General features: G+C 41.6%; 1 protein-coding gene, 1 long non-coding RNA gene and 1 other non-coding gene across 7 annotated transcripts in view; 1 reads left to right on the top strand and 2 right to left on the bottom strand.

Moving 5' to 3' along the window:
- Positions 1–20539, bottom strand: part of LOC126582591 (cysteine-rich receptor-like protein kinase 44) — a 106699-nt gene that overhangs the window by 83789 nt on the left and 2371 nt on the right. The window lies entirely within an intron of this gene.
- LOC126582602 (uncharacterized) lies at positions 4478–5936 on the top strand. Of its 4 annotated transcripts, XR_007609554.1 has the most exons (5): positions 4478–4697; positions 4782–4879; positions 4963–5060; positions 5236–5794; positions 5879–5936. It is a non-coding gene; the product is annotated as an uncharacterized LOC126582602 (long non-coding RNA). The 4 variants fall into 4 exon arrangements; XR_007609555.1 differs by lacking the exons at positions 4963–5060; positions 5879–5936 and having other exon boundaries at positions 5236–5640; XR_007609556.1 differs by lacking the exons at positions 4963–5060; positions 5879–5936 and having other exon boundaries at positions 5144–5640.
- Positions 13052–13160, bottom strand: LOC126584061 (small nucleolar RNA snoR97). The gene has a single exon (XR_007609979.1). It is a non-coding gene; the product is annotated as a small nucleolar RNA snoR97 (small nucleolar RNA).

Below are 20539 nucleotides of genomic sequence, written 5' to 3'. Positions count from 1 at the left end.
TTCTCCAACAATCATCTTCTTGTTTCGATCCTTGTTTGTACCACTGGATTCTCCTGCAAAGTAATTAATTACTACACAATCTAAATCCTCCAACGAAAAAAGATAATAGGACTTTACCTGCCTATTTTTTTAACTCCAGCTCGGCCCGGAACCGCTAGGAACAACAGGTATGAAGGGGTCCATGTGGCTGGGGAGAGGAAATGTTCCTTTTTTAAGGTACTCCCTAGTAGAGACAGGATAGTGCCGTCAAGTTTTAGAAATTATTTGTATAATTCTTCACTTTGATCTTTGAAATTTGAAATCAATAAAATTGATCTTTAAATTTGTCCACAACCAATCATTTTGATCATTACATAAAAAATCTCAATAACATATGAATAAAATGACAAAATGCTCCTAATTTTTGTCAAATCATTTTCTCCTATTGTTTATTATATTAAGGGTAATTTTGTTATTTTAATCCTTATTTAACATAAATTTTCACTCTCTTCTATTGATTTCAAATCTCAAAAACAAAAGTGAGAAGCTAAGCAAATCTCGGAATCATTTTGGCTAAAAAATCTATTTAAAATTGTTGATGCACAAAATCTGTGAGGACTTTGGACCAACAGAAAATGTTGAATTTACGACCTTCGCTAGATTGCTCCGGTCATTAGTATAGATAGATGTGTAAATGGATAAAGACAGGGAAGAAAACGACACAAGATGTACGTGGTTCACCCAGAATGGCTACGTCCACGGAGTAGAGGAGTTCTTATTAGTAGTGAAGGGCTTACACAAGTACAAAGGATCAAGCTCTCAATTTAGTAAGTTCTTGTGAATGATTTAACACAAATGGCATTAGGCCATATTGTGGGGGAATGACCCCTATTTATAGAAAAACTTGTAGCTTTGTCACATTGACATGTGTCATGTTATGATTGGTTCTTGATGTCGACACGTGCTGCGCTCTGATTGGCTTCTAATCTTGACACGTGTCGAGTAGTGATTGGCCTCCTGGTCGGAGGGGAACTCTTCTGGGTCCTTGACAGTATAGCGTTGGCCGGTGCTCGGTAGTTTCGGGATTGGTCAAGTATGGTACAAACAGTGCTCCCCTAAGTTCCCGAGTGAGGGAAACTCCTCGGTTGGGGACTTACAAGATCCAATCCCTTGAGTAATCACGAAACTTCTAAGTACCGAAGTGTGGTCTGATCTTCATCTGCCCTTCTCTGGAAGTACCTTTCCTCCATCCGGGAATGGTGTATTTAGCTGATGTTGACGCACAAGGTAATGTATCAATTTCACTTGAAGCTTAGTTGTAGTTTCGGGCTTAGTCAAGTGTGATACAAACCCTATAGTAGGAGTCCCCCAAGTCGCCGAGCTAGGAGATCTGCCGAAAGAGGTGACAGACAAGGTAAGCAGTCAAACTTCCAAGTAAGCAACCCAGGATCAGAAGTTTGACTTCGGCTTCCGGTTGATTGTTCTCCTTCTCCTTGTCTCTCATTCAACTGCCAGGATAAGGAGAAGCAAATGGATAAGAGATGATATGAGATACTTTTGCTTTTGAAGAAGTAACTTTCCACAGGCTTATTCTTGAACTGTGCTGGAGGGTTTTCTGGTGCCCTTCAGAGTATAAGGCCGACTCAAAAATTTGAGGGTCAAAACAAGTCCATCAAATCTAGAGTACGTTCGACCTTGATGATATGGGATACTTTTGCTGTTGACGGAATAATGAATGTGGTATGGAAAGGTGTCGTGCTGTAGTGATCTGTTTCAGCTCACCGTTGAACCTTCTGCTTCAATCTTTTGCATGGCAGAAGTGGTGTGCAACCTTTGCATTTAAATGGTCATTCAGAACATTCCTTCATAGTGACTCATCCACGCTTGGCAGCTTCAGTGTAAAGAGCCAATATCTGATCAACTGTCATGAGGCATTTGCCGGTGGAATTCGTGACCTTGACAGCAGTTGAGGATGAGTACTCGAGAGCAATGCTAAGTAAGCAACCAGGCAAAGGCTCCAGGCAGTCAGTTCCAAATTGGAGGTTTGATTTCAGGTTCCGACTGACTGCTCTCTTTCTCCTTGTCCTGCAGGTGTGGACAAGGACAAAGACAAAGACAGGGAGAAAGCATGATATGGGATACTCTTGCTTTCGACCCTGATGATATGAGATACTCTTGTTCTTGGTGTGGCTTATTTGCTGAGGTATTATCGGGGGGAAATAAAGCTGAGTATTTCGAGAGGTTATGTTGAGGGTGCCTTTTCGAATGCGAGAAATGGTTGAGCATTTTTGCAGGTTTGCCTGTCCGTTGAGGAGGGAGGTCAATGTATATAGGGATTTCCCAATAACAAGTAGTAATGCTATTCCTTTACCCTTCTTGGTCACAGCAATGTAGTGGGAGCTGTCAGCTTCACGTGTTTTAATTTTGTCAGAGCACTTTGAAAAAGTGGTATGTGGTATCTGGAAAGCTGATGTTACGTGTGAAGATTACAGACAAGCTTTATCTAAGGAAATCTGGCTCTCGAAGTTCTGAGAGTTGTGCCTCTTCGGTTTTCGAACAAGCAATCCCGTCGAGGATCTGACTCTCGAGATTCGGAAAGCGGTGCTACTCCGGTTTTTGAGAAAGTAATTATGTTGGGAGTCTTTTCTCGAATGTGAGTAAAGGTTGGACGTTCTTGCCAACCTGTCTTGCCGCAAAACACGGAGGTCGACACACATAGGGGCTTTCCAGTTGTCAAGCAGTGGTGCTGTTCCTTTACCCTTATGGGTAATAGTAGGGTAGCTGGAACTTCGAAATTCTCGTGCCTAAACTTTGTCAGAGATCTTTGACAAAGTTATATGTGGTACCCGAGGAGTTGATGGTGCATATGGAGAGCGGTGATTGAACAGTAAGATTCACGTGCTTTCTACTTCACCAGAAATCTTCGACAGATTGCCCGTAATTTCCGCAAAGCTGAGTGTGCATGTGACAGGTGCTGACGAGGCTGAAAAAGCAGGTGCTTCTTCGATTTCTGAGATCGGCCCTCGTGGTCTCTGAGCAGCCCAGCTTTTGAGAAAGCAAACGCCTCTTCGATTTCTGAAGCTCTGTCGAGTGCAGATTTTTATAGAGGCTGGCATTAAGTTCCACAACACACTTGAATCTCTACCAGTAGAAGCTCATTTCTTGCACTTCTAAGATCTTGATTTGTCTGACCTCTTCCCTCTTCAACACATTTGAAAATGTCTGGACCCTCCGACCGTCGTTTTGACTTGAACCTTGGAGAAGAGACAGCCACGCCTTCTCCAGACAACATATGGCGCCCATCCTTCATATCCCCTACTGGTCCTCTTACCGTTGGGGATTATGTGATGAAGAATGATATGACCGCTGCAGTGGTGGCCAGGAACCTTCTCACTCCCAAAGATAACAGACTACTTTCCAAACGGTCTGATGAGTTGGCTGTTAAGGACTCTCTGGCTCTTAGTGTTCAGTGTGCAGGTTCTGTGTCTAATATGGCCCAACGCCTATTTGCTAGAACCCGCCAAGTTGAATCATTGGCTGCTGAAGTGATGAGTCTCAAACAGGAGATTAGAGGGCTCAAGCATGAGAATAAGCAGTTGCACCGGCTCGCCCATGACTATGCTACAAACATGAAGAGGAAGCTTGACCAGATGAAGGAATCTGATGGTAAGGTTTTACTTGATCATCAGCGGTTTGTGGGTTTGTTCCAAAGGCATTTATTGCCTTCGTCCTCTGGGGCTGTACCTGGTAATGAAGCTTCAAATGATGAACCTCCAATGCCTCCTCCTTCTGGGGTTTTGTCAAGTACTGAGGCTCCGGATAACCACCCTCCGGTGCTTTCTCTTTCTGGGGCTCTACCGACTGCTGAGACTTCCCCTAAGCAACCTTTGTGAAGGCTCCCTTTTGTTTGTTTATTTTGACTCATGTATATGTACATATTTGTGGCTTATCGAAAATATTAATAAATAAGCTTTGCTTCATTTCAACATATTGTGTTAAATACACCAAAGCCTTCTTCATAAAGTTCTTTGAATTTTTGCTTTTGTTGAAACCTGTATTGTTGAAGCTTTGTGAGTGAAGCATGTAGTTTGAGGTAGTGTTCCCTTAATTTCCCGAGTGAGGAAAACTTCTCGGTTGGAGACTTGAAAAATCCAAGTCACTGAGTGGTTGTGAGACTGCCGAGTATCAAGGTGCAGTAGCATATGGTGGGAGTCCCCCAAGTCTTCAGGCGAAGAGAGTTGCCGAATGAGGTGTCTAGCTAGTAGTCAATGTCATGAGTAGGAAAACTTCACTTGTTTCTTTTCGAAGTGGTAACCCAGGGCTCTTTCTTCATATACTGTTTTTTGTTATGAAGATGTGTTAGGCCCAAAGAAGTGGAGGCCTAGGCCCTTTTTTTTTTTTTTTTTTTGTAATGTTTGTACAGATATCTATAATGTGGCCTTTGTCATGATTTTGGAGGATGGGTGTATTCGAATCCAATGAGGGGTAGGGTATGACTCATTATCATGTGCCATGATTTTGTCTTCCTTTAGCTTTTCTTTTGCTTTGCTTTACCATTTTTGCTTTCCTTTAGTCTTCCTTTAGCTTTTCTTCAATATAACACCATTTTCTGTGGCTCAGATCGCAAAACCATCTTCATGAAAGTTGTTCCTTAGCTCGTGAACTACAACATATCCGAATTGGAGATCCATCGGAGCAGTACAACTCCAGAAATTCAGGTATGATGAGTGATTGTTCGTCATTTGTATATCAACGCGTCAGACTTGTTGTGAGCTTCAAAAACTACATTTTCTCTTGCTCAGATCAACATACTTTCTTCATCGAAGTTGTTCCTTAACTTGTGAACTACAACATATCCAAATTTGAGGTCCCTCGGAGCAGTATAACTCCAGAAATCCAAGTATGATGAGTGACTGTTTATCATTTGTCTGTCAACCCGTCAGATTTGTTGTGAGCTTTGAAACTCTATTCTCTCTTGTTCAGATCGGTATGCTTTCTTCATTGAAGTTGTTCCTCAGCTCGTGAACTACAACATATCCGAATTTGAGATCCCTCGGAGCTGTGTAACTCAAGAAATTCAGGTATGATGAATGACTGGTTATTATTTTTCTGTCAACCCGTCAGATTTGTTGTGAGCTTCGAAACTCCATTTTCTATTGTTCAGATCAGCATGCTTTCTTCATTGAAGTTGTTCCTCATCGTCTCTTTCATAACATATCAAAAATTCAGAATGAACTAATGGTTAAATACTTCCAGATCTTCGAAACATCACAGCAGCTTCGAAATCTGCAAGAATCCGACTGTCATGTTTGGAGCTTCAACACTTTAATTTCCGTCGCTCAAACAGAAATGGTTCCTTCTTGAAAGTTGTTCATATGCTCAAGAACTATAGGGTGTCCAAAATTCAGCTCCATTGGAGAAGAGCAGAGGTTGCAGAAATTTGATAGATGAAAGGAGGCGGAAGAGGGAGAGAGAGAAAAAGTCTCTTGGGTTGGATTTCTATTTTGGGGCAGATTCCAATTTTTGTAGCACCTTCACTATTGATGAATTGCTTGTACTTTTGTCCATTATGAAACTTGGGACTTTGGCTTGTTGTTGGATCTATTATAATATGTTTGGGAACATATATAAGTGAATAAATAAGAAGGAAAATTTTGGGCCCTTGTGGGTGTAAAACAAAAAATGTTTATGTTTACCCAAGTGTTTTTGTACAAGTTCAAGGGCATCTTGGGTTTTGTGAACAAAATTTGTTTATTTGGAGCAAGGTTTTGTGTTGAAGCTTTGTAGGTGAAGCTTTGGTGTTGAAGCTTTGTAGGTGAAGCTTTGTAGATGAAGCTTTCTAGGTGAAGCTTTGATGGTGAAGCTTTGTAGATGAAGCTTTGTAGATGAAGCTTTCTAGGTGAAGCTTTGATGGTGAAGCTTTGTAGATGAAGCTTTGTAGATGAAGCTTTCGAGGTGAAGCTTTGTAGATGAAGCTTTCTGGGTGAAGCTTTGATGGTGAAGCTTTGTAGATGAAGCTTTCTGGGTGAAGCTTTTGATGGTGAAGCTTTGTAGATGAAGCTTTCTGGGTGAAGCTTTTTTGGATGAAGCTTTTTTTTTTTGGGTGAAGCTGTTTTAAGTGAAGTTTTTTTGCTGTGTATGAATAGATCTATTGTTTGGATATAAGCCATTGTTTGGTTGTTCCTTTCTTTGTATAGTCTTGTCGACACATACTTAGATTTTGTTTCGTGTTGGATATATCTGCTTTGAGGTTTCAACACTTGAGTGTTCCATTGCTAGGAATGTAAAAGAGTGAGGGCCAAGTTGGCTAAATTACCTCTTTAGTGAATTCATTGCCAAATGGCCTTCATTACATAGGATGCCGAACGACTATAGCTCAACACTTGTACATCGTGAGTCTATTTGTAGTAGTACTTCAAGTGATCAGCGTTCCATGGATGGCCAAGGGTCTTGCCATCGGAGCTTCTAAGTGTGTAAGAGCCAGGGCGACTGATGCCAATGACTTCATACGGTCCATCCCAGTTTGGACTAAGTGTGCCTTCACTCGGGACTCTGTCGCAGAGTAATCTTTTCTTTAAGACCCAGTCTCCTATTTTGAAAGAGCGAGGCTTGACCCTAGAGTCATAATAGTTGGAGATGCGCTGCTTGTAGGCGACATTCCTCAAGTGAGCTTGGTTTCTGTGTTCCTCGACTAAATCCAAGTTGAGGGTGAGTTGTTTGTCATTTTCACTTTGAATGTAGTTCTGGACTCGGAATGTTGCTTGCTCGAGCTCAACAGGGACAACCGCCTCTGTGCCAAAGGCAAGTGAGAATGGAGTTTCTCCTGTTGAAGTCCGATATGAAGTGCGATATGACCAAAGAACTTGGGGTACAAATTCTGGCCAACAGCCTTTAGCTTTGTCCAAGCTGGTTTTCAAAGTGCGCTTGATTATTTTGTTGATGGCCTCAACTTGTCCATTAGACTGGGGATGAGCTGGAGAGGCAAAGCATAAGTTGATGTTGAACTTAGAGCAGAACAACCTGAACTTCTTGTTGTCGAACTGTCGCCCATTGTCAGTGACTATCGCATTGGGAATGCCGAATCTACAAAGGATGTTCTTCCACACGAAGTCTTCTATCTTTGCCTCAGTAATGGTTGCCAAGGGTTCTACTTCGGCCCACTTTGTGAAGTAGTCCACTGCAACGACTGCGTAACAGACTTTGCCCTTCCCTGCCGGCATTGGGCCGATCAAATCAAGTCCCCACTGGGCGAAGGGCCAAGGGCTGATCATAGGAGTAAGAGGCTCTGGAGGGGAATGAGGAATAGTCGCATATCGTTGACATTTGTCACATGAGCGGGATACTTTGATGGCATCCTGGTGGAGTGTTGGCCAGTAATATCCTTGGCGAAAAGTCTTATGTGCTAGGGACCGAGATCCAGCATGATCTCCACAGACTCCCTCATGTATTTCCCGAAGGACGATTTCCGCCTCGGCAGGCGTAAGACACCTTAAGTATGGCAGGCTAAAACCTCGCTTATAGAGTTGATCATTGATGATCAGGTAGCGGGTAGACTTGTATCGAATTTGCTTAGCCTGGACTTTATCATTTGGGAGGGTGCCATGAGCAAGGAAATTATAGATCGGGGTGATCCAACTATCCCCCTGTTGTAAGTTGCATACTTCTGCGGCCATGGTGCTTGGTGTTGCCAACAGTTCGACATGAATTTTTCTTCGAATCTTGTCTTCCACAGCCGAGGCGAGGCGAGCCAGGGCGTCTGCATGACTGTTTGCCGCTCGAGGAACTTGGGTGATCTGGTAGTGGAAGTGCTTGAGCAAAAGTTGTGTTTGCGCAAGATATGCTGCCATGGAGCTGTCCTTAGCATCAAAGTTGTTGGTAACCTGGTTGACCACCAATTGGGAGTCACTGAAAATATCAATTTGTTTAACCCCGAGGTGTTTGGCCAAACGTAATCCTGCTAGAAAGGCTTCATACTCGGCCTCATTGTTTGATGCCTTGAATTTGAAACGAAGAGCATACTCCATTGCTACTTTGTCGGGTGTAGTCAAGACTAGTCCCGATCCACAGCCCTGTTGGTTGGATGAGCCATCAACATACAGACTCCATGCTGGGGTTGTTGGTTCTATCTTCTGAGCTTCCGGGGGTAATGAAGCCACTGCTTCAGGTGTAGAAGCAATGTCAACCGGATATGTGAAGTCGGCAATGAAGTCTGCCACTGCTTGGCCCTTCTCAGCTGGCTTTGGTTGGTAGGAGATGTCAAACTCACCCAACGCTATTGCCCATTTGATCATTCGCCCTGAAGTGTCAGGACTTTGGAGTATCTGTCGAAGAGGATAATTGGTAAGCACGATGATGGAGTGCGCTTGGAAGTAAGGGCGGAGTTTTCGAGCAGACATGACCAATGCCAGAGCCAATTTCTCAATGTTAGAGTACCGTGTCTCCGCATCTTGTAAGGCTTTGCTAGCGTAGTAGACAGGTCGCTCAATATTCCCATCCTTTCGAATGAGAACGGAACTTACGGCTGAAGCTGATACCGATAGGTAGATAATGAGAATGTCTCCTACCTCGGGCTTGGAGAGTAGAGGGGCTTTACTCATGTACTCCTTGAGGTTTTTGAATGCCTCAGCACATTCATCAGTCCATGTAATGTACTTCCTACTTCCCTTAAGTGCTTTAAAAAAGGGAGCACATTTGTCTGTGGCCTTAGAAATGAACCTGGTTAAGGCTGCCACCTTGCCAGTAAGGCTCTGGATGTCCTTTGAAGTTACCGGTTCCTTCATGTCGAGGATTGCTTTGATCTTCTCGGGATTAGCTTCAATGCCTCGTTGGCTAATCATGAAACCTAAGAATTTGCCAGAGCCTACGCCGAAGGCACATTTGTTGGGGTTTAACCTCATTCGATACCTCTTCAAAATAGTGAAAGTTTCAGATAGGTTGGTGATGTGTTGGTCAGCATGTTTGCTCTTGACTAACATATCATCAACGTAAACTTCCATGCTCTTCCCAATCTGCTCGGCGAACATTGAGTTGACTAGTCTCTGATAAGTCGCTCCTGCATTCTTTAGGCCGAAAGGCATGACTTTATAGCAGTATAGTCCTCTGTCGGTAGTGAAGGCTGTGTGTTCTTGATCCGAAGGGTTCATAAGGATTTGGTTGTATCCTGAGTAAGCATCCATGAAGCTTAGGAGTTCACACCCGGCCGTAGAGTCTATAAGTCTGTCAATAAGAGGAAGAGGGAAGCTATCTTTCGGACACCCTTTGTTTAGGTCGGTGTAGTCAACACACATTCTCCACAAGACCTTTTGAAGCAAAAGACTTTCTTTGGTCGGATTTTTCTTAACAAGGACCACATTTGCTACCCATGTCGGGTAATTGACTTCGCGGACAAAGCCTATGCCTTTGAGTTTTTCAACTTCTGCTTTCATTGCCTCGTATCGTTCAGCGTCATAAGATATTCGCTTCTGTCTCACCGGCTTGATCTTGGGGTCAATACTCAAACGATGACAGATGACATCGGGAGAGATGCCTGGCATGTCCTCGTATGACCAGGCGAAGACTTCAGTGTTCTCTTTCAAAAAAGATATCAATGCTAACCGAAGGGGTGGTGACAATGTGGTGCCAATCTTCACCATGCGATCTGGATAATCTCTTGAGATAGGTACCTTCTCCAACTCTTCAGCAGGTTGGGCTTGCTGGGTGAAAGAGTCATCTCGAGGATCATCGGGTTGATTGTTGCTATCAGGAAGATCCAAGTTCGCTTCATCTAGGCTGGTCTTTGTGACTTGGTCATGTACAGACAGGGTTTCCTTGGGTCCGGGCAAGTGTTGTTGCTTAACTGAAGTGTTGTAACATGATCGTGCACTAAGCTGATCTCCTCTGATGTAGCCGTTGCCATGGGGGGTTGGAAATTTCATCAACAACATATGCGTGGATACCATAGCCTTGAGATCATTGATGCCTGTGCGCCCAAAGATGACATTGTATGCCGTTGGGCAGTCAACCACTAGGAAGTTAGTAGTAATGGTAGCCGTGTAAGGGCCTGTACCAATAGTAAAGGGTAAATGTATGCTCCCTAAGGGTTGCACGATATCACCGGAGAAGCTTATCAGAGGAGAAATCGAGCGATCGAGCAAGCGTTCAGCTACACTGAGTGCCCTGAAAGCTTCGGCAAACATGATATTGACCGAAGCCCCTGTGTCTACGAGGATTCGTCGAACATCAAAGTTGGCTATGTGAGCCTCCACGATCAATGGGTCGTTATGAGGGTAGATGATGCCTCTTTCTTCCTCAGGGTAGAAACATATCGGATCCCAGTTAGGCTTTTGATACTTCCCTCCCCTGATGTCTTCCACGTGAAACACTTGGTGACCAGGCCTCAGAATTCGTTCACTATTTTTCATGGCCCTATTGGAAGATTCAAATATGGGTGTGCCGCCGCTTATGGAATATATGACATTCACCTGGCGTTGGTTACGGTTATCCCTTTGAGGGTGAAGGAGGAATTGATCAATTTTTCCTTCTCGTGCCAAAGCTTCAATACGATCACGGAGGATGATACATTTCTCGCTATCATGGCCGTTATGCTCATGGTAGCAACAAAACATGCTCGCGTTATTCGGGGGCGTGTAATCTGGGTGCCTCGGCTTTGGCTTTGGTATCAGGTGAGCTATGCTGGGGTAAATGGCCGCGCATGTGGCATTCAAGGGCGTGTATGTCTCATACCTTGGGGTAGAGGGTATCTTGACGCAGGTTTGACCCACTGCATTGACTGCCTGGGGGCGAGCGTTATTGTGGCGATACCCTTGGTTATCGGGATAGTGTCCCTTACTCTTTTTACTGAAATGAGAGTGGTGAGGATGGAAATCCTTCCTCTTGCCTTGAAATTGATATGTCTGTTGATTCGGCGAAGCATTATGCAAGGCATGGGGAAGTGCCACTGCTGTTTGGAAAGTCGAGGTCTTCTCATTTAGGTGAGTCTGGCTTCCATCTCCCACTTGTTGATAAAGGATGGTTGTAGGAGGTTTCTCCTGATATGTCTTTGCCTCGGCGGAGGCATGGTTATAAGCCTGCGCCATCACCTCAGAGTAAGTCTTCCAAGTATTGGCATTGATCATGTATTTAAAGAAACAATCACGTAGGCCTGCCGTGAAGGCTTTGAGGGCAGTCTTGTCGTCTGCCTCGGCACACCGGGAGTATTCATGGCTGAAGCGGCCAGCATACATACGTAATGACTCGTCTGGCTTCTGACGGATAGTGTACAAGTCATCTGCAGAGTGCAAGCGATCGGTTTGGAAAATGTGTTGGGAAACAAATAGTTTCCTCAATTCCTCAAATGAGTCTACCGTCTCAGGTGTAAGACGACAATACCAATTTAGAGCTCCGCCAGAGAGGGTGGAGGGGAAGAGAAGACATCGCTCTTCGTCGGTGTGCATCCGGTATGCCATGGTGGACTCAAAGAGGTTAAGGTGCTCAATCGGGTCCTCTTTTCCAGTATAAAGTTGCAAGCCAAGCTTTTGCTTTGTCTTTGCTTGAAGGGGGGTGTTGAGGATCCTCCTTGTAAGAGGGCCAGGCCTGGGTTGGTTCCAGTCAGGTATTTCAGCCTGACGTTCAGCCTTCAACTTGTTTACTTCCTCAAGAAGTTGTAGGACAAGGGGGTCTTGAGCGGAGTTATGTGCCACTGGAGCTTTCTTTCGTAAATCTCCATCTCCTCTTGGAATTAGGAAGGTTTGATCAAGGGCATGTGATTTTTCCCTGGACTCGCTGTACTGGCTTCCAGGGTATGTCTGTCGGAACACCTCTGAGTCCCCTGTACCCTCATGTCTCTCTAAGACTTGTTGCCCCTTCCCCAAATTGGTGGCCGGCTCGGGCCGTGGCAGGGGACCGAGTCTCTCAGAAATCCTTGGGTCATTGATCTTTGAGCTTATATGGATGGAATTCTCTCGACGTTGCTTCAGGAAATCCCGACAATCGCGAAAGACGGCTTTCGATCCTTCTGCCCCTTCAGCAAAGAGGTGTCTCCCTCCACTTCTCATGGTTCGGGTCGAAGCAACTGGGTTAAGAGAAGCCTCATGTTGATTATCAAATCGAGGGGTAATTTGTTCCCTATCAGGGATATCTATGTCGAATGCATGTGACCCTCCATGTTGGAGGGCACCCAGTTGATGGTTGACTTCCACGGGGGCAACAAGCTCGTGTGTCTGAGCTTGCCTAGCTTCGTGAAGTGTCTCGAAGAGCTTCTCATATTGCTCCTGGAGGACCTCATTCCTCATTGCTATCTTGTTGTTCTGAGCTTCCAACTCATCGACTTTAGCTTGAAGAAGAACTCGTTTTCCTTCCTTCTTTCGTTGCTTCGCACTATGTGCAAGGGGGGTGTCATTCTGTGTGCTGTGGCTTCCTTCGCTTCCCATGTTGGAGAGGGATGCCTGGTCAAAAGAAAGTGTACGAATGATAGAAACCAGCTTGACACAGCTGAAGAGAGTAGGAATAAGTGTCGCTTCCCACAGACGGCGCCAAATGTTGATGCACAAAATCTGTGAGGACTTTGGACCAACAGAAAATGTTGAATTTACGACCTTCGCTAGATTGCTCCGGTCATTAGTATAGATAGATGTGTAAATGGATAAAGACAGGGAAGAAAACGACACAAGATGTACGTGGTTCACCCAGATTGGCTACGTCCACGGAGTAGAGGAGTTCTTATTAGTAGTGAAGGGCTTACACAAGTACAAAGGATCAAGCTCTCAATTTAGTGAGCTCTTGTGAATGATTTAACACAAATGGCATTAGGCCATATTGTGGGGGAATGACCCCTATTTATAGAAAAACTTGTAGCTTTGTCACATTGACATGTGTCATGTTATGATTGGTTCTTGATGTCAACACGTGCTGCGCTCTGATTGGCTTCTAATCTTGACACGTGTCGAGTAGTGATTGGCCTCCTGGTCGGAGGGGAACTCTTCTGGGTCCTTGACAGTATAGCGTTGGCCGGTGCTCGGTAGTTTCGGGATTGGTCAAGTATGGTACAAACAAAAATGAATCAAAAAAATAAAATAAAAACAAAATTAGTGCGATTCGATGTAGTGTTGTTGTTTAACTCCAGTCTTGATCAGTAAACACAAGATGAAGTTGATGACAACACTCTAATTTATGAGTTATTTCAGACCCTTTGCCTGATCGAAAAAGGATAAGGGTATAGTTGAAACTCAAAACCTAACATTTAAGCACAATGCACAGCAAAAACATATAACTGCAATGCCTCAGCTACATCGTTTCTGTCAAGGGATGTAGTTTCCATGAGTAGGTTCTACCTGCACAAATGCAGGTTCTCGCTTCCGCTACGCCTTAAACACGTTGGATTGTAACATCACTGACACCTAAACATTCCTTAATCCTAACAAAACAATAAACCCTAATCAACAAAACAAGCAATTAGCACTAAAAACACTACTACAAAAGGGGATATCAGTGGCACTATAAAACCGACAAAAAACACCACTTACTGTCGGATTTTTGGTAAAAATCCGACATTAAATCGTGCAATGTCGCATGGTGAAACCGACTCCAATACTACCGTCACAAAAAGGGTACTGGCGTCGCTTATCCCTTTTAATCCGCCACTAAGAAGGAAAGTATTATAAAATAAAAAAGAACAATAGCATCGCTTAAAAGCGACATCGGTGCTTACGTCGCTTAAAAGCAACATGGAAATCTGATATGATGGCGGTCCAAACCGACATTAACTAACAAAAAAGCAATTAAAATATCACACTTACTGGCGGTCCAAACCGACATCACCTCAGTTAAATAAAATACTTAGCTGATGTCGTCCATAAGCGACATTACCTTCCATCTCGATAAATAAAATACTTAGTTGATGTCGTCCATAAGCGACACCGAATATATTAATAATAAAAAAAAAAATTTCCATTTTTAATTAATAATAATTAAAAAAATTATATAAAAATAAATCTCACCATATGTCAATGAAAAAACAAACAATTTTAGGCCTAATCGGATAAATGGTCCCTGTGGTGACAAGGTAATCGAAAGATAGCACTCGTGGTAAAAAAATTAGGATTTAAACCCTCGTGGTGCTAGTCCGTTAGCAAATTTAGTCCAAAAGTAATTTTTTCGTTAAATATCTGTTAATTAAAGGATAAACGCTTTTGGACTAAAGCCTGACAGCCTGGGATTACCATCCTGTGTACAAAATCAAAAACCCAAATGGTAAATAATAAAAACAGATAAACCTGCGATTCACATCCTCGCGGAAAGTCATGTTGCATTCCCTTCTTGACACACCCCGTCCCGAAGGAGGGCATGCTGGCCGTCACGTGAGAGTGACGTAACCATTTACACAGTTCGGAAGCTTTAAAAATACAATTACTAAGATGAAACACCCGAGGGTGAGTCCTACTTTTTTTTTTATTCTGTCAGATGACCGTTGGATTCCTCGTGGCCACCAAAGCTCTGCTATCTAGAACCTGGAAGGGCGCAAAACAAAATTGAGTGGGTCAGTAAAACAAAGTTTTTCGAAAACTTTTCATTTAAAACATTTATAACCCCTCGCTGTAAAACCTGTATACTTTCCCAGAAAATAGCATAATAGCATAATACTTTTCATAAATCTCAAATCATCAATTTTATTGTAACATCCCACATTGCCCAGGGAAGTAATCCTTAAATGTATATTCATATCCCTACCTAGCACGATGCCTTTTGGGAACTCACTGGCTTCGGGTTCCGTAGGAACTCCGAAGTTAAGCGAGAAGGAGGCCAGAACACTCCCAGGATGGGTGACCCACTGGGAAGTTGCTTGTGAGTTCCCAAAAACAAAACCGTGAGGGAATGGTAAGCCCAAAGCGGACAATATCGTGCTACGGTGGTGGAGCGGGCCTGGGAAGTGATCCGCCCCGGGCCGGGATGTGACAAATGGTATCAGAGCCAATCCCTGGACGGAAGTGTGCCGACGAGGACGTCGGGCCCATAAAGGGGGTGGATTGTAACATCCCACATTTCCCAGGGGAGTGATCCTTAAATGTATATTCTCATCCCTACCTAGCACGAGGCCTTTTAGGAACTCACTGGCTTCGGGTTCCGTAGGAACTCCGAAGTTAAGCGAGAAGGAGGCCAGAGCACTCCCAGGATGGGTGACCCACTGGGAAGTTGCTTGTGAGTTCCCAAAAACAAAACCGTGAGGGAATGGTAAGCCCAAAGCGGACAATATCGTGCTACGGTGGTGGAGCGGGCCCGGGAAGTGATCCGCCCCGGGCCAGGATGTGACACTTCTACTCGATTATAACAACAACAAAAAACAAACAAACAAACAAACAGATTAACCCCCAAAAAATTCAATCCAATTCAAAAAGCAGAAGACTTTATAACCTCCCTAATCAAACAAAACCATGTAGGCATTGAGATCATGGTACAAGGCACAACCTTTGCTGCTGCAATAGTCGAGAGCCTGAGCAAGATACAGCGCCACCCTCGCCTCCTCTTGCAAACAAAAAAGATTCAATCTTTCCTTATTTTTTCTGAAAACAAAAATCTGGGACTGAGATTTATCGAAATGTTGAAAAGTGGAGGGAGGGTTGAGTTTAACGGACTAGCAATTGGCGATTGTCCGGCGAGGCGAGCTTGTTGAATCGCTTGACGGCGATTAAGCGGCCGTTGTCGAGCTTTCCCCTGTAGACAACGTTCAGATTGGAGTTCCTCAGAATGTTGATCTTCAAAATGGTGATCCATAGCAAATCGGGAAGGAGAAGAGGAAAAACTGAAAAGGAGGAAGAAAGGGACGCACAGATGAAATGGGGAAGGAGAAGAAGAAAGACTGAAATTGGGGGAGAAATGAAAGCACAGATGAAATGGGAAAGAGAGGGGTTTAAATATGCGTACTTAGTTGGCGTCAGTTTAAACCGACATGGATTGACTGACATCGAATTAAAAACCACTGGTGTCGAATTAAATGTACATGGCGTCGGTTAAAACCGACGCCAACCTGACACACTTTTCTAACCAGTCAACTTTTTGACACTCTTTATTAAAAATACGGTGTCAGTTTAAATTAATGTTGGTGTCGGTCTTAACCGACACCAACTTCTGACACACTTTTTCAAATTCACATAGCGTCGGTTTAATGAAACTTGTGTCACATTAAAATATGATAGTGTCGGTTAAAACCGACACTAAGTTTACCAACCGGGAAATTTCCCGCCTAATATTTCAACGAATTCATCCATTTCCCGCCTAATGTTTGGGAAATTTCCCACCTAATATTTCAAGATATCCATCCATTTCTCGCCTAATGTTTAACCCAAAGAAAAAAAATAACCAGCTTTTTTTTTTTTGTGTTATCTCATATAACATTTTAAAATTTAATAAATAAAATTTAACTTGAATAAAATACATAATAAAAAACATAAATATAATTTTATTATAAAATATCATCACATGCTAATTGAAACATAGTCTAATTAATACTTACAATATATAAAATAATTAATATATTTATTCCAAGTCATCATCTGTTAGGTCGTCGTCGGTATTGGAATAATTAACGAACTTAGTAGGCAACGGTAATTATTCATGAAAATGAGTCTCTTCCACATTGTAAGGAAAGTTTCATTGTCAAGTATCCGATCTCGAAGCATATACAAACAAGTTTGACGGTTAAATTGTTGAAATTAGTTTCGTAGAATGCGTATCTCATCAAAACAATAGATTCACTAACACTTAAAGTTTATTTATACTTTCATTAAGTATAACATAAGATTTGTGGTATCCACTAGTGTAAATATTTTAAATTGAAGATCGAATTCATTCATTGTATTCATATAGGGTCAAGGAGTGTAGCTGTAAAAAAATCATCAAAATCGGAGTTAAAAGAACCGTTAAATCGTGATTTTTCGTTGATAACCGTCGAAAAGTTTTGTCCCGTTACTTGGTCTCTGAATGTTTGTTTTTTTGCGATTTTTGGCGTATGTGATCTCGAAGAATATACAAACAAGTTTGACGGTTAGATCGTTGAAATTAGTTTCGTAGGATGCGTATCTCATCAAAACGATAGATTCACTAACACTTAGAGTTTATTTATACTTTCATTAAGTATAACATAAGATTTGTGGTATCCACTAGTGTAAATATTTTAAATTGAAGATCGAATTCATTTATTGTATTCATATAGGTACGGCTGGAAAAAAATCCCAAAAATACCAAACCCAAATTCCCAAAAATTTCGGTACGGGAATCGATCTCAAGTTTTTGGGATTTCGGTAATCCCAAACCAAACCGGAAAATATATATATATATATATTATTTAATTTTTAAATATATATTTAGAATTTTAATAGCCGTTGGATTTTGTTGAAAATAAAGGGGAGTCCATAGAAAATAAAGGCTTCAATAGAAAATAAAGGGTTAAATAGTTGCACATATTGCAGTATGAATGATTTAATACTGCAGTTTATAGATAGAAAATAAAGGCTTCAATAGTTGCACATATTGCAGTATGAATGATTTAATAGTAAAAAGAACAAACTAGCGAGGGAGTGTGTTAGATTAGACCTGTTGTAGCAGAGAATATTATGTTTGTTTTGACCCTATTTGAATCAAAAGGCACAAAGACCCTTTAGCTTTATTATATTTTGGCCCCTATGTAATTGCCACTTTTTTCTCCACGTTGTAGAGGAATGGGCCAATGGCTTTGTTTTAATATGTAAAGCACTCTGTTTAGGGGACGGGCTTCTGGGTGCAAGTTATATGTTCAAACAGATTGGCACTAGCAGATTGGCAGCCCAAAAGCATAATATGTTAAAATGTTGAATTTTAGCCCAAAAGCATAATATGTCAAATTTTAGTCCAAAAGCCCAAACCCATTTCGGGATTCCTGAAAATTTGGTTTGGGATCGGTATTGAAATTGAGATTCTCGAAAATTTTGGTTTAAGAATCGGGACAAGGGTTTCGGTATGGGATCCCATACCGAACCACCCCTACATATCGGGTCAAGGAGTGTAGCTGTAAAAAATCATCAAAATCGAAGTTAAAATAACCGTTAAATCGTGATTTTTCGTTTATAACCGTCGAAAAGTTTTGTCTAGTTACTTGATCTCTGAATGTTTGTTTTTTGCGATTTTTGGCGTATGTGATCTCGAAGTATATACAAACAAGTTTGATGGTTGGATCGTTGAAATTAGTTTCGTAGGATGCATATCTCATCAAAACGATAGATTCACTAACACTTGGAGTTTATTTATACTTTCATTAAGTATAACATCCACTAGTGTAAATATTTTAAATTGAAGATCGAATTCATTCATTGTATTCATATAGGGTCAAGGAGTGTAGCTGTAAAAAATCATCAAAATCGGAGTTAAAAGTACCGTTAAATCGTGATTTTTCGTTTATGACCGTTGAAAAGTTTTGTCCCGTTACTTGATCTTTGAATTTTTGTTTTTTGCGATTTTTGGTGTACACGATCTCGAAGCATATATAAACAAGTTCGACGGTTGGATTGTTGAAATTATCAAAATGATAGATTCACTAACACTTAGAGTTTATTTATACTTTCATGGAGTGTGATATCCACACACCTCTTTTTACTTCTTACACACCCTTCTAATTTTTGACCGTCGGATTAGATGAATTCAAGAAAATTAACGGATAGAAATTAACAAAAGGTGTGTAGAAAGTAAAAAGGGGTGTGTGGATAGCACATCCCTACTTTCATTGAGTATAACATAAGATTTGTGGTATCCACTAGTGTAAATATTTTAAATTGAAGATCGAATTGATTCATTGTATTCATATAGAGTCAATGAGTGTAGCTGTAAAAAATCATCAAAATCGGCGTTAAAATAACTGTTAAATCGTGATTTTTCGTTTGTAACCGTCAAACAGTTTTGTCCCGTTACTTGATCTCTGAATGTTTTTTTTTTTTTGCGATTTTTGGCGTATGCGATCTCGAAGCATATACAAACAAGTTTGACGGTTGGATCGTTGAAATTAATTTCGTATGATGCGTATCTCATCAAAACGATAGATTCACAAACACTTAGAGTTTATTTATACTTTCATTAAGTATAACATAAGATTTGTGGTATCCACTAGTGTAAATATTTTAAATTGAATATCGAATTTATTCATTGTATTTATATAGGGTCAAGGAGTGTAGATGTAAAAAAATCATCAAAATCGGAGTTAAAGGAACCGTTAAATCATGATTTTTCGTTGATAACCGTCGAAATTAGTTTCGTAGAATTCGTATCCAATTATATAATTATTATAGTTTTTAGTGGTATAAAATTGTTAAAAACGACACCAGTCTTCAATCCACACTCATACTTTATGTTGCTTTTAAGCGACACCAATATTTAAAAAATATTTTATGTCGCTTAAAAGCAACACCAGTATTTAAAAATTATTAAATGTATGTTTACGTCAGTTTAAAAGTGACAGACATTTTATGACGTTTATAAGCGACAGTAAATCCGACGTCATGTTTAGTTAGTGTCGCAACTGTCTTATCTGCCACTATATTAGATTAAACCGACACCACCCACTGACACTATAAAACCCTTTTGTAGTAGTGAAACAACGGATTTTGATGCAGTAATTAAGATTTAAAACCTCAGTTAAATCCATTAATATCAAGCCTCGAGATACAATTTTAGGATTGTTAATTGAATACGTGACATAACTTTCGTTCTCACTAGTAACAGAACTATAATTGAAGCCATTAAATAGCCTCAATTCAGGAACCATGTTGAAAATATGCAAACTTCCATTCCATGGTCCGCTGGTCCAATACTGTCTAGACCTATTCCACAATAAGATACATGAATCGCTTTCATCCGGGCCTAGGTGAAGAGAGTAAAGACCTGGTGCAGGATCCTCCAAATTCTTCCATGAAGTCAGAATTTGGGAATGATTCGTAATTTTGTTGAATCCAAGTCTACCTCCTGGTAGCAAAGTATGGGTTGGATGATCAAAGCGTTACCATAAAGGCTCTAATGTATTATTACTAGAGCCCGCTTTCAATACAAGGTTTCCGCTGTCCACAAGAGCTGCTTGTACAGAACCAGAATCGGTGGTGGAGTTTAAATTTGTTGACCAAACCGGGGTTTTGGACACGTCAAAGAGAAGTAAATTACCATCTAAGATGCTCAATGCCGAAGAAAATATATCAGAAACTGGTATTTTCCCTATTTGCTTGCTTGGAATACCACATGCCTATATAGTAGTTTGAAAGCTGACCTGGTTTGAAGAAACCTAGCTCAAACCTCCCACCAACAAAAGCAATGGTTTGATCGCCAGAGAGAGATTGGTTTTCGCTGATAGTGTCGGCTGCTGGGGAAACAGGGGACTAACGGAGAACACGAACTTTGAGTTTGGTTTGATATCCATGGCTGTACAAAGAATTCAACAGGCAGGCAAATATTTACCGTATGGATGTTACTGGAACTTAACCTATATGCCCTTAAGTCAACCATTCAGCCCATCACACACAGTTCCTAGCTGGAACGTTAGACCGTGTACTATGTAGAAAATTCAATGTAGGGAAAG

The sequence above is a fragment of the Malus sylvestris genome, chromosome 9 (assembly GCF_916048215.2).
Source record: "Malus sylvestris chromosome 9, drMalSylv7.2, whole genome shotgun sequence".
NCBI classification, from domain to species: Eukaryota; Viridiplantae; Streptophyta; class Magnoliopsida; order Rosales; family Rosaceae; genus Malus; species Malus sylvestris.
Note: the sequence above shows the minus strand (reverse complement) of the source record. Positions and strands in the feature narration are given on the sequence as shown.